At 29.7% G+C, this 14,462-nt stretch overlaps 1 protein-coding gene across 2 annotated transcripts in view; it reads left to right on the forward strand.

Moving 5' to 3' along the window:
• The window catches only part of LOC142219645 (uncharacterized), a 145,322-nt gene extending 134,014 nt beyond the window's left edge, over positions 1–11,308 (forward strand). For both annotated transcript variants that reach the window (XM_075288535.1, XM_075288540.1), the window contains exon 7: positions 10,507–11,308. The gene's annotated coding sequence lies outside the window, so the exon portion shown is untranslated. The remainder of the gene's footprint in view (positions 1–10,506) is intronic.
• Positions 11,309–14,462: the final 3,154 nt, after the last annotated feature.

Consider the following 14,462-nt stretch of genomic DNA (forward strand, 5'->3'; position numbering starts at 1 on the left):
CCTCATTTTTTGACATATGGTCGCGGAGAGGAACCTCCCTTTGTCCGACTTTTTGAAAATTAAACCAAATTTGACCGATTTGCACGAAGTTTTCAGGGATAGTAGGGGGTGATCCCTAGACAAAGATTCGCAATTTTTTTTTCGAAATTTGATCGGGAGGGGGTACCTCCCCTTAAGCGACTTTTTGTTTGTTTGTATGGTCCGAGTTGGCTACGAAACGGCTGAACCGATTTACTTGAAACTCTCAGAGATCGTAGGGGGCGTTCATGTGGTGAAAATAGGGTACCTCATTTTTGACACCTGGTCGCGGAGGGGACCTCCCCTTTGTCGGACTTTTTGAAATTTGGACCAAAGTTGACCGATTTGCTTGAAATTTTCATTGAAGGTTGGGGTTGGCATCTAGACAAAGATCCGCTACTTTATATTTCGATATTTGGTGGCGGAGGGGGACCTCCCTTTGTTCGACATTTTTTAATGTACAGTGAAAAAACTAAAATTCTCTAAATTATCTGAGATTTACAGAGAACATGCGGTGAGGTTATTTAATTAATATCGGATACCTGATGATTTCATATGTCGACGGGGAGAGGGACCTCCCCCTTGCCCTACTTTTTGAAACTTGGAACAAAATTATGCGATTTGCTTGAAATTTTCATTGAATGTTGGGGTTGGCATCTAGACAAAAATCCTCTACATTACTTTTCGATATTTGGGTGGGGGGGAGGGTTGGGAACAGCCCCTTTGCCCGACTTTTTTTTTAAAGTACAGTGAAAACAAAACTAAATTCCCGCGACTGAAATTTCACGGAAAAAATGGGCGAGGTTATGAAATTTATATCAGGTTCCAGATTTTTTAATAAAAACAAAGGGGCATAGGGAGACATCGGCTTCTCTTAAGTATATACAGAGAAACAATTAAACTTTACCGAGTTACTTGAAATTTACAGAGGACTGGGGAGAGGTTACGATATTAATAGTTGATACCTGACTTTGTGATATTTGGACGGAAGAGAGGCCGCCCCTTTAGGCTTATAATTCCGATATCAGGTCGGTGTGGATTGAAGGTGGGGAGAGGGTTCCCTTTTGTCCGTTTTTTTTCTTAAATTGAAAGTAGAGGGTTGTCCATAAATGGGAACTCGGTACATAATTTTATGATTTTTGCACAGCCTTCTGCCAGACTTCTTTTTAGTAACGAACTTAAATTTACATGAAATTGGCAGCCAACATAGAGGGTTAATGTGGTAAACTTTTTTACTACTTTTGCTTTTTCCGATTTATTGGATGGGAAACAATATTTTATTGTATGTTATTATAATATAGTGCTTAATTTTGAGGAGAAGGATACCTTTCCTTGACAAACCACACTTAAAATTCTCAAGAAATATAGAAGATTGTCCAACTACTTGAATACAGAACATTATTTAAAAAATTTGGAGGAAAGGGTACACACTCTCCCAGACATTTATTAAGACGAACCGTTTTACATATGAATATCCTCCGTATTTTCGAATTTGTTTTCAGCACGAAGGATATGGTTGACTAAGTTAACGCAAATTGTTCCTACAAATATGCTTCGGAATGCGCAGCGAAGCGGGCCGGGTTACGCTAGTTTTCTATAAAAATAAAGTTTTTGTACAAATAAAATTTTGACAAAATTTTTATACAAATAAAATTTTGACACAATTTTCAATAGAAATAAAATTTTCCTTAGAAATAAAATTTTGACAAAATTTTCTATAGAAATAAAATTTTGACAAAATTTTTTATAGAAATAAAATTTGACAAAATTTTCTATAGAAATAAAATGTTGACAAAATATTATATAGAAATAAAATTTTGACAAAATGTTATATAAAAATAATTTTTTGACAAAATTTTCTATAGAAATAATATTTTGAAAAAAAATCTATAGAAAAAAAATGTTTACAAAATTTTCTATAGAAATTAAATTTTGACAAAATTTTATATATACAACTACATTTTTGACAACATTTTCTACAGACATAATATTTTGACAGAATTTTCTAAAGAAATAAAATCTTCACAAAAATTTTTAAGCAATACAATTTAGACAAAATTATCTATAAAAAAACAATTGAAAATTTTTTTTATAGAAATAAACTGTTGACAAAATTATCTATACAAATAAAATGTTGACACAATTTTCATATTTTCAAATAAAACTTTGATCAAATTTTCTTTAGAAATAAAATTTTTACACAATTTTCTATAGAAATAAAATTTTAACAAAAGTAGCTATAGAAATAAAATTTTGACAAAATTTTTTACAGAAATAAAATGTTGACAACATTTTCTACAGAAATAAAATTTTGATAAAATTGTCTATAGAAAAAATGTTTTTACAAAATTTTTTATAGAAATAAAATTTTGACAAAATTTGCTATAAAAATAAAATTTTGACAAAATTTGCTATAAAAATAAAATTTTGACAAAATTTGCTATAAAAATAAAATTTTGACAAAATTTGCTATAAAAATAAAATGTTGACAACATTTTCTACAGAAATAAAATTTTGATAAAATTTTCTATAGAAATAAAATTTTGACAAAATTTTCTATAGAAATAATATTTTGACAAAATTTTCTGTAGAAATAAAATTTTGACAAAATTTTCTATAGAAATTAAATTTTAACATAATTTTCCTATAGAAATAAAATTTTGACAAAATTTTCTATAGAAATGAAATTTTAACAAAATTTTCCTATAGAAATTAAATTTTAACATAATTTTCCTATAGAAATAAAATTTTGACATAATATTCTATAAAAATAAATTGTCCGTTTTGTTTTGTTATTGTTGTTTTTTTGTTCTTTAATCATTGTTGTTGTTTTTTTGATTTCAGCTTAAAACCATGCATTGACTAAACAACAAGTGTAGCTTAACCAACAGAAATTGTTGACAAAAATTTGTAAAGAAATAAAATTTTGACAAAATTTTCTATAGAAGTGAAATTTCAAAAAAAATTTCTACAAAAATAAAATTTTGACAAATTTTTCTTTAGAAATAAAATTTTAACAAAATGTACTATACAAATACATATTTGACAACATTTTCTAGAGACATAATATTTTGACAGAATTTTCTATAGAAATAAAATTTTCACAAAATTTTTTAAGCAATACACTTTAGACAAAATTTTCTATAAAAAATAAACTATTGACAATTTTTTTATAGAAATAAAATGTTGACAAATTTATCTATACAAATAAAATTTTGATAAAATTTTCTATAGAAATAACAATTTGACAAAAAATTCTATAAAAATTAAACCGTTAACAACATTTTCTAAAGAAATAAAATTTTGACAAAATTTAAAAATTTTGTTAAATTCTATAAAAATATAATTTTCACAAAATTTTCTATATGAATAAAATTTTAACAAAATTTTATATGCAAATATATTTTTAGCTAAATAAACAAAATTTTGACAAAATTTTTTACAGAAATAAAATGTTGAGATTTTCTACAGAAATAAAATTTGGATAAAATTGTCTATAGGAATAAAGTTTTACAAAATTTTGTACAGAAATAAAATTTTGACAAAATTTTTTAAAGAAATGAAATGTTGACAACATTTTCTATAGAAATAAAGTTTTTACAAAATTTTCTATAGAAATAAAATTTTGACAAAATTTTCTATAGAACTAATATTTTGACAAAATTTTCTGTAGAAATAAAATTTGGACAAAATTTTCTATAGAAATGAAATTTTAACAAAATGTTCCTATAGAAATAAAATTATGACAAAATTTTCTATAGAAATAAATTGTCCGTTTTGTTTTGTTATTGTTGTTTTTTTGTTCTTTAATCATTGTTGTTGTTTTTTTGATTTCAGCTTAAAACCATGCATTGACTAAACTACAAGTGTAGCTTAACCAACATAAATTGTTGACAAAAATCTGTAAAGAAATAAAATTTTGACAAAATTTTCTACACGCAAAAAAATTTCACGAAAAATTTTCCAATTAAAATTGTAATTGAGTTTTAATATTCAATTAAAAATTTAATTGATTCAAGAATTTTTTTTAATTGAAACAAAAATCAATCACAAAAATATTAGTATCAATTAATTTTTTAATTGGATCAATTAACTTTTTAATTGACCTTCAATTAATTTTTTAATTGATACTATCATTTCTGTGATTGAAGACATTTCAATTAAAAATTAATTGGATCAATTAATTTCGTGATTAAATCAGATTTTTTTGTGTGTACAGAAATAAAATTTTGACAAAATTTTCTATAGAAGTGAAATTTCAACAAAATTTTCTACAGAAATAACATTTTGACAAAATTTTCTATAGAAATAAAATTTTAACAAAATGTACTATACAAATACATTTTTGACAACATTTTCTACAGACATAATATTTTGACAGAATTTTCTATAGAAAAAAAATTTTCACAAAATTTTTTAAGCAATACAATTTAGACAAAATTTTCTATAAAAAATAAACTATTGACAAAATTTGTTATAGAAATAAAATGTTGACAATTTTATCTATACAAATAAAATTTTGATAAAATTTTCTATAGAAATAACAATTTGAAAAAAAATTTCTATAAAAATTAAACCGTTAACAACATTTTCTAAAGAAATAAAATTTTGACAAAATTTTACAAAATAAAATTTTTACAAAATTTGACAAAATAAAATTTTTACAAAATTTTCTATAGAAATAAGATTTTGACAAAATTTTTTAAAGAAATAAAATTTTAACAAAATATTCTATAGGAATAAAATTTTGACAACATTTTCTATAGAAATAAAATTGTGAAAAAGTTTTCTATAGAAAAAAAATTTTAACAAAATTTTCTATAGGAATAAAATATTGACAAAATTTTCGAATGAAATAAAATGTTAACAAAATTATCGATAAGAAAATTACAAAATTTTCTAAAGATATAACATGTTAACAGAATTTTCGATAGAAATACGAAAAAAAATCTTGCACGGAAAACAACTTTTTTTCATAATAACCAAAAAAATTTGATTTAAAACTTCAAAATACTTTTTTTTTTAATTTGGTAGAATTTTCTTAAAATTTTGGTAAATTATTTTTGGCACGGGTGGGCTGATCTAGCCATGTCCGTTTGTCCGTCTGTGAACACATTTTTGTAATCAATGTCTAGGTCGCAGTTTTGGTCCAATCAACTTCAAATGTAGGACAAATATCTATTTTGGGTCGGTATAGAACCCTTTTGATTTTGTTTTTATTTAGATATTGCTCCCATATATATCTTTCACCCGATATGTGCTTATAAGGCTCCAGAAGCCAGAGGTTTCCCTGAGTTGCTTTAAATTTTGCAAAAAGAGTTGAAATTTGGTTCAGATTTCTATATAGCTCCCATATATATCTTTCGCCCGATTTCACTCATATGACCACAGTGGTCAAATTTGTAATCCAATTTACGTGAAATTTTGCACAGGGAGTACAATTAACGTTCATGATATTCTACTAAGATTCATTTTTGCTAGAAAATGTTTGCAGGGTTTTTATCGACTGTATGAAAAAGAAAAACCAAGGCACAAAAATACACACAGAAATTGAGTGGATTTAGTGGACAGTAAGTGTGTTCAACATTTGTGTCATGACATTCAATTAAATGGCATTAGAGAGCAGACCCTGTGTGAAGGTGTGTGTGTTTATGTTTTTTTTTTTTCGATGTTAAATTTCCATATGCAAAATAGCATTTAAAGCCTTTAATAAACATTCAAGTGTAAATTTTTATTAATTCAATAACTATTTGTAAATATTTTAAATATTTATAATATACTACTGATATAGCAAACAGAGGCCTACATAAGGACGAGGCAAGGTGGTAAAACGCAAGGTGGTAAATACAAAAATAACTAGAGCTATGGCATTATTGCAGCCTATGTTTTAGAAATTTTTATAGCATTTTTAATTCACATCGAAATATGTACACATTGAGAAAGAAAAAATTGTGATATTTAGACTCATTGGGAAATGGTTAACCACCCTAAAAACGTACTTAGATCAGAAGACTTCGATGTTCCTTTAAGGATTTTGGCATTGTAGCTTCTTTAAAATAAAGACAGTTTTTATGAATCAATATAGTTTTAAATCTAGAAACAATAAATCTAACATTAGGATACATATCTCATTTAGCGAATTTCCATTCGTTTTTTGCGATATATTAATGACGCAATTCACTTACAAACAACTGCTAGTACAAAAATCCAAATTATAACAGATACTTCAATGTAAAAAATATTTTCATAATTCAAACAGAAACAAAACTTTAAACCAAAGATGCTAAATAAGTCTTAATCTATCAATGAATTTAAATACGATTTCTTTCATTTCAAGAAAACATTTTTTCGAATTGCTCGTCTTAAGCGTGGTCTTGAGATGATTGACACTTTGGTATTTTTAGTGGCAACCTAACTCTCCAAAATGTCGCAACAATTCAACGGATTGAAATCACGGTTGTCACATTTGGTAGAATTCTACCAAAAATGGTAGATACTTTATTATTGGAACTCTTGATGTTTTGGTAGATTTTTCTCTCCAAGTAAGAGGTACTTACATTTTCTATAAAAATAAAATTATGACAAAATTTTCTCTAGAAATAAAATTTTGAAATAAATTTCTATGGAAACAAAATTTTGAAAGAGTTTTCTGAAGAAATACAATTTTGAGAAAATTTTCTATATAAATAAAATTTTTGCCAAAATTTTTAATGGAAATAAAATTTTCTCTGGAAATAAAATTTTGAGAAATTTCTGAAGAAATAAAATTTTGAAAAATTTTCTATAGGAATAAAATTTTAACAATATAACAGGTTGGCTGATAAGTCCCCGGTCTGACACATAGATGGCGTCGCTAGTATTAAATGCATATTATTATACCCTCCACCATAGGATGGGGGTATATTAACTTTGTCATTCCGTTTGTAACACATCGAAATATTGCTCTAAGACCCCATAAAGTATATATATTCTGGGTCGTGGTGAAATTCTGAGTCGATCTGAGCATGTCCGCCCGTCCGTCTGTTGAAATCACGCTAACTTCCGAACGAAACAAGCTATCGACTTGAAACTTGGCACAAGTAGTTGTTATTGATGTAGGTCGGACGGTATTGCAAATGGCCCATATCTGTCCACTTTTACGTATAGCCCCCATATAAACGGACCCACAAATTTGGCTTGCGATTGCTCTAAAAGAAGCAAATTTCATTCGCTCCGGCTGAAATTTGGTACATGGTGTTAGTGTATGGTCTCTAACAACCATGCAAAAATTGGTCCATATGGGTCCACTTTTACGTATTGCCCCCATATAAACGGACCCCCAAATGTGGCTTGCGATTGCTCTAAGAGAAGCAAATTCCATCCGATCCGGCTGAAATTTGGTACATGGTGTTAGTATATGGTCTCTAACAACCATGCAAAAATTGGTCCATATCGGTCCATAATTACATATAGCCCCCATATAAACCGATTCCCCGATTTGGCTTGCGGCGCCTCTAAGAGAACCAAATTTCATCCGATCCTGCTGAAATTTGGTACGTGGTGTTAGTATATGGTCTCTAACATCCATGCAAAAATTGGTCCGCATCGGTCCATAATTATATATAGCCCCCCATATAAACCGATCCCCCGATTTGGCTTGCGGAGCCTCTAAGAGAAGCAAATTTCATCCGATCCGGTTGAAATTTGGTACGTGGTGTTAGTATATGGTCTCTAACAACCATGCCAAAATTGGTCCATATCGCTGCATAATTATATATAGCCCCCATATAAGCCGATCCCCAGATGTGAACTCCGGAGCTTCTTAGAGGAGCAAAATTCTTCCGATCCGGTTGAAATTTGGTACGTGGTGTTAGTATATGGTCTCTAACAACCATGCAAGAATTGGTCCATTTCGGTCCATAATTATATATAGCCCCAATCTAAATCGATCCCCAGATTTGTCTTCCGGAGCCTCTTGGAGGAGCACAATTCATCCGATCCGGTTGAAATTTGGAACATGGTGCTAGAATGTGGTCTCTAAGAAACACGCAAGAATTGGTCCAGATTTGATCTCCGGACCCTCTTGGAGTTGAAATTTGGAACATGGTTTTAGAATGTGGTCTCTAAGAAACACGCAAGAATTGGTCCATATCGGTCCATAATTATATATAGCCCCCATATAAACCGTTCCCCAGATTTGATCTCCGGAGCCTCTTGGAGGAGCAAAATTCTTCCGATCCGGTTGAAATTTACAACGTGGTGTTAGTATAAGGCCGCTAATAACCATGCCAAAATTGGTCCGTATCGGTCTATAGTTATATATAGCCGATCCCCAATCAACAAAAATTGGTCCATATCGGTTCTTAATCATGGTTGCCACTCGAGCCAAACATAATCTACCAAAATTTTATTTTTATAGAAAAATTTTTCCAAATTTTATGTCTATAGAAAATTTTTCCAAGTTTTACTTCTATGGAAAATTTTGTCAAAATTTTATTTCTATAGCAAATTTTTTTCCAAATTTTACTTCTATAGAAAATTTTTTTCAAATTTTACGTCTATAGAAAATTTTTTCCAAATTTTACTTTTATAGATAATGTTGTCAAAATTTTATTTTGTCAAAATTTTATTTCTATAGAAACTTTAAACTTAATTATATACGTATTTAATCGGCCTTTTTAGTTTAATATATACCACGTTTGGACTATGTGGTATTTATTACGGTGTTAGGAAGTTTTAAGATACCTTGCCATCGACTTGTGTTACCGCAACCCAAGTAATTCGATTGTGGATGACAGTCTTCAGTATAAGTTTCTACGCAATCCATGGTGGAGCGCACATAAGCTTCGGCCTGGCCGAACTTACGACCGTATATACTTGTATTATTTAATTTAGTATTTAATCGGACTTTCTTTGTTTAATATATATCCCGTACGGACTAACTTACTATTTAGAAGACGGCAAGTGTTACTGGAACCCAGTAATTCGATTGTGGATGACAGTCTTTAGTAGAAGTTTCTATGCAATCCATGGGTACATTAGATTCGGTCTGGCCGAACTTACGGCCGTATATACTTGTTTACTTTTAGTTAATTTTTTTCTTCTATGAGATGATGTAATTTCGTGAACTTCAGTTAAAAAGTATGACAGGGCATTATAATTTCCTGGTTTTAACAAGGCTTTGTGGAAATCTCAAAATGTGGGGTAAAATTTAGTTCAATTTTCGTGCGTGGTAATTCATTCTTCCAATAAACCAGTTCACTTTGTTTTCGGTGCATAGAAATAGAACCTTGACAAAATCTTCTATATAAATAAAATTTTGCCAAAATTTTCTATAGAAATAAAATTTTGAAAAAAAAAATCTGAAGAAATAAAGTTTTGACAGAAAATTTCTATATAAATAAAATTTTGCAAAAATTTTCCATGGAAAACTGATTTTTTTTCTGTGTGGGAAGACATTTTTGGAAGTGCTTTTAAAGTTGTACATTTAGAATAACTTCTACAAGCAAAAAAATAATTCTTTCCTCCCAAATGAAATTTTAGACAAACAAAGTTCGTTTCTCATTTGCTTATTGCTGTAAGGAAGTGTATTTGGAAGAAAAGTATATACTTTTTGTGATAAACGTTTATTCTTTTCCAGGATGTAAAAACAATTTCATAAAGACAAACTCAAAAAAAACACATTGGTTTCTTGCTAATTGCATTTTCCCTCACATCTTTCTCACATCCGCGAGGTTTTTTTTTAGTTCTTTCTTTCACCTTTTCCTGTAATACCAACAATTTAGAAGAAATTATATGATTCTTAAAATTTTTTACCTTTCGCCTAGACGGAGAATCGAACCGCGGACCATGCACTTTGTAAGCCAACACACTAACCACTGAGCTATGTACCTGTTATGGTCATCAATAGATAAATATCCATATAAGTTATATTTATGTAGCATAGCTTGCGGCGCCCACGAACCGAATAAACAAAGTTTGTTTAGCAGAAACAAACATTTAGTTTGGCACCGTGGAGCAGTGGTTGCTACGTCCGACTTGCATGACAAGGGTCGTGGGTTCGATCCCTGCTTCGACCAAAGGTTTTTTTTTGTTTTTTTTTTACATATATTCCAGATATGTTCGGAAGATTCCGAAAAAATGTTCAACATTACATTGTACTATATTAAATTTTGAACTGTAAAATGTATATTATTAAAGAGCTAAAGTCAGAAAAGAACAGTGTTTGATATAAACCAAATGGACTGTGTTGTTGTTTCAAACATAACTTTTTTTATTGAAATAATAAAAATTTTGTAACAAAGAATTTTTAAAGTTTAAAATTTTAAAAGTTTAAAATTTTCGGAGCAATTCAAAAAACTCTAAACAAAAGAAAAACGTTTTCGGTACACGTTTTCCAAACGTTTTTTTTTTTTTTTTGCGTGTAAATATTATAATAAATAAATAATAATTTTAAACTTTATTATGCCAAAATATTCATATATTTTCTTTGTTTTCTTCTAATTGCAGAGCCAAAGACTTCAGTTTGTATTCGGAAAATAATAACCAACCAGAAAAATCTTTTGAAAGGGAAAACAGAGCCATAAAGACAAATTGTTCATTTCATAAATACCTCTTCCATCAATGCCAAATTATTCAGTAGTTACAAAAAATTAAATAATGACAAAGCAAAGACAGAAAATAACCAACATGCTGCAAATAATAATCACCTTAGGCCTTAAAGCTATTGAGAATGAATAATAAAATGCATATGCTTATGTATAGAAAATGCATACATTTGCATTATAATTATCTTAAAAAAAAGAACTAAAGAAAATGTGACAAAAAAACTCGATTTTATAAAAAAAAATCAATCATAATATTGCCTATGGGAAATTAGTTAAACAAAATTTGCCCCATATAAGGTAAAGAACAATAATAGTTTTAAATTAATTACAATTTGCTCTAGAGAGAAAAAAAAAAAAACAGAAACACTTCAAATCGAATGGTTTAATTAAAGATATTTTGCCTAAGGCAAAAGCTTTTGTTTCCCGATAAACATTAAACAAATGGATCTATATAAAACACAATGATATATTTACATATAAACAAAAATTGTTTTTATATATCTTACACTGATGGACAAAATATATTTAATATGTTTTCTTACAACATTTGCATACATATGAATTTAATAAATGTTATATTAAAATAATATTACAAGGTGCAAAAAATATCGCAAATGTTTTATGCTCTACCAACAGACACATGAATACATCATAAACTGAATATGACAAATGTACATTAAATGATGACTCTTGAAATCATAAAATCACTATGAGATTCACCAAAAAATAAAAAATATAAAAAAAAAACAAGAAAAAATACGAAATATCTCATACATATGTATGTATTTTTAAAAAAGTATTTTAATATTTATTGCCTATGTTGGAACAAAACTTTCACATATACGTAATTATACATAAACATATTTAATAGAAACATTTATACATATATTTATATACATATAAACCTATATACATATATATAAATTTATTTATTTATACACATACTTACCATATACATTAATAATTATTTATATTTATATATATATATATGAGAATGAACCAAACCAGAATATTTATAATAAAAAAAATCAGAGAAAAAAAAAATAAAATAAAACACCATTATTTAAGGTCTTTTGACCAGGATTTCCATTAACGAATAAAAAAAATGGCATAACAAACACTAACACACACCCATACACACACCCACTTCAGATGCAAAATCAAATAAAACTGCATTTGTATCTGCATTAAATATGGACATTTATACCCTCACATTCTGGCAAATTGCAATATCCATTCACATAACAGGATATCCATACATATGTATGTGAGTGTCTAATTGTTCAAGCATTTGCATACCCACTCAATACCATAGATATGTACTTAACATACATCCGACCACTCTCATACAGAACCCCCCCCCCCACACACACACACACATATACATAAATAAGTATTAAAATTGTTAACATTGAATGATGACAACATAGCGAGTTGAATGAATTAATTTCGAGAGTATGCAAGCGAGAAAGAGAGCGAGAGAAAGAGAAATAGAGAGTTTAAATATATATATATACACCGTATAATAATTTTAATTTTCAATTGACCAAAAACAACCAAAATAATTAAATATTCAGATATGGGTTTTCCCATTGAAATAATTACGAAATAAAGTGAGTTGCATAAGTATATCATTAATTAATGCTTCTTTTTGTAGTGGTTTTAATTACTTGCAGTGTGGTAATAATAAGTAAGTATAGAAAAAGACATTTTTACTCCAAATATACGAGTAAGTTCGGCCGGGCCGAATCTTAAATACCCACCACCATGAATCAAAAATAATAGTTTCCTTTGAAAATTTCAGGGGGGTTTGATGACAGATATTCTCCCAAGCAGAGCCGTTCAACTAGTACACTTCCCCAAGGCCGTAGCCAGGATTTTAATTTGGGGGGGTTCAACTTAAAAAAAAACAAGTAAGGAAAGTCTAAAGTCGGGCGGGGCCGACTATCTTATGCCCTGCACCACTTTGTGGATCTAAATTTTCGATACCATATCACATCCGTCAAATGTGTTGAGGACTATATATAAAGGTTTGTGTCATATTCATACATTTAAATATCAATCGATTTGGACAGAATTTGATAGACTTCTACAAAATCTATAGACTCAAAATTTAAATCGGCTAATGCACTAGGGTGGAACACAATGTTAGTAAAAAAGTATGGGAAACATTTAAATCTGAAGCAATTTTAAGGAAACTTCGCAAAAGTTTATTTATGATTTATCGCTCGATATATATGTATTAGAAGTTTAGGAAAATTAGAGTCATTTTTACAACTTTTCGGCTAAGCAGAGGCGATTTTAAAAGGGAAAATGTTGGTATTTTGACCATTTTTGTCGAAATCAGAAAAACATATATATGGGAGCTATATCTAAATCTGAACTGATTTCAACCAAATTGGCCACGCATAGCTACAATGCTAATTCTATTCCCTGTGCAAAATTTCAACTAAATCGGAGTAAAAAATTGGCCTCTTTGGTCATAAGAGTGTAAATCGGGCGAAAGCTATATATGGGAGCTATATATAAATCTGAACCGATTTCAATCAAATTTGGCACGCATAGCTACAATGCTAAATCTACTCCCTGTGCAAAATTTCAACCCAATTGGGCAAAAACTCTGGCTATTAGAACCATATTAGTCCATATCTGGCGAAAGATATATATGGGAGCTATATCTAAATCTGCACCGATTTCAATCAAATTTTTCACACTTAACTGCAATACTAATTGTACTCCTAGTGAAAAATTTCAAGCAAATTGGGCCAAAACTCTGGCTTCTGGGGCCATATAAGTCCACATCGGGCGAAAGATATATATGGGAGCTATATCTAAATCTGAACCGATTTCACTCAAATTTTGCACACTTGACTACGCGACTAAGTGTTATATTTGTACAAAATTCCAAGCATATCGGTATAAACCTCTGGCTTCTAGGGCCATATAAGTCCACATCGGGCGAAAGATATATATGGGAGCTATATCTATATCTGAACCGATTTCACTCAAATTTTGCACACTACGCGACTAAGTGTTATACTTGTACAAAATTTCAAGCATATCGGTATAAAACTCTGGCTTCTGGGTCCATATTAGTGCATATCGGGCGAAAGATATATATGGGAGCTATATCTAAATCTGAACCGATTTCAATCAAGTTTGGCACGCATAGCTACAATGCTAAATTTACTCCCTGTGCAAAATTTTAACCAAATTGGGTCAAAACTCTGGCTTTTAGGACCATATTAGTCCATATCGGGTGAAAGATATATATGGGAGCTATATCTAAATCTGAACCGATTTCCATTAAATTATGCACACTTAACTATACTACTAATTGTACTCCTAGTGCAAAATTTCAACTAAATTCGGCAAAAAATCTGGCTTCTGGGGCCATATAAGTCCACATCGGGCGAAAGATATATATGGGAGCTATATCTAAATCTGAACCGATTTTAACCAAATTTTGTACACTTGACTACGCGACTAAGTGTTATATTTGTACAAAATTTCAAGCAAATCGGTATAAAACTCTGGCTTCTGGGTCCATATTAGTGCATATCGGGCGAATGATATGTATGGGAGCTATATTTAAATCTGAACCGATTTCTTCTAAAATCAATAGGGTTCTATTCTGACCCAAATTAGGAACATGTGCCAAATTTGAAGTCGATTGGACTTAAATTGCGACCTAGACTTTGATCACAAAAATGTGTTCACAGACAGACGGACGGACGGACGGACAGACGGACATGGTTATATCGACTCAGGGACCCACCCTGAGCATTACTGCCAAAGACACCATGTGTCTATATCGTCTCCTTCTGGGTGTTACAAACATATGCACTAACTTATAAT

Source organism: Haematobia irritans, chromosome 1, assembly GCF_050003625.1.
Source record: "Haematobia irritans isolate KBUSLIRL chromosome 1, ASM5000362v1, whole genome shotgun sequence".
In the NCBI taxonomy this organism is placed as follows: domain Eukaryota; kingdom Metazoa; phylum Arthropoda; class Insecta; order Diptera; family Muscidae; genus Haematobia; species Haematobia irritans.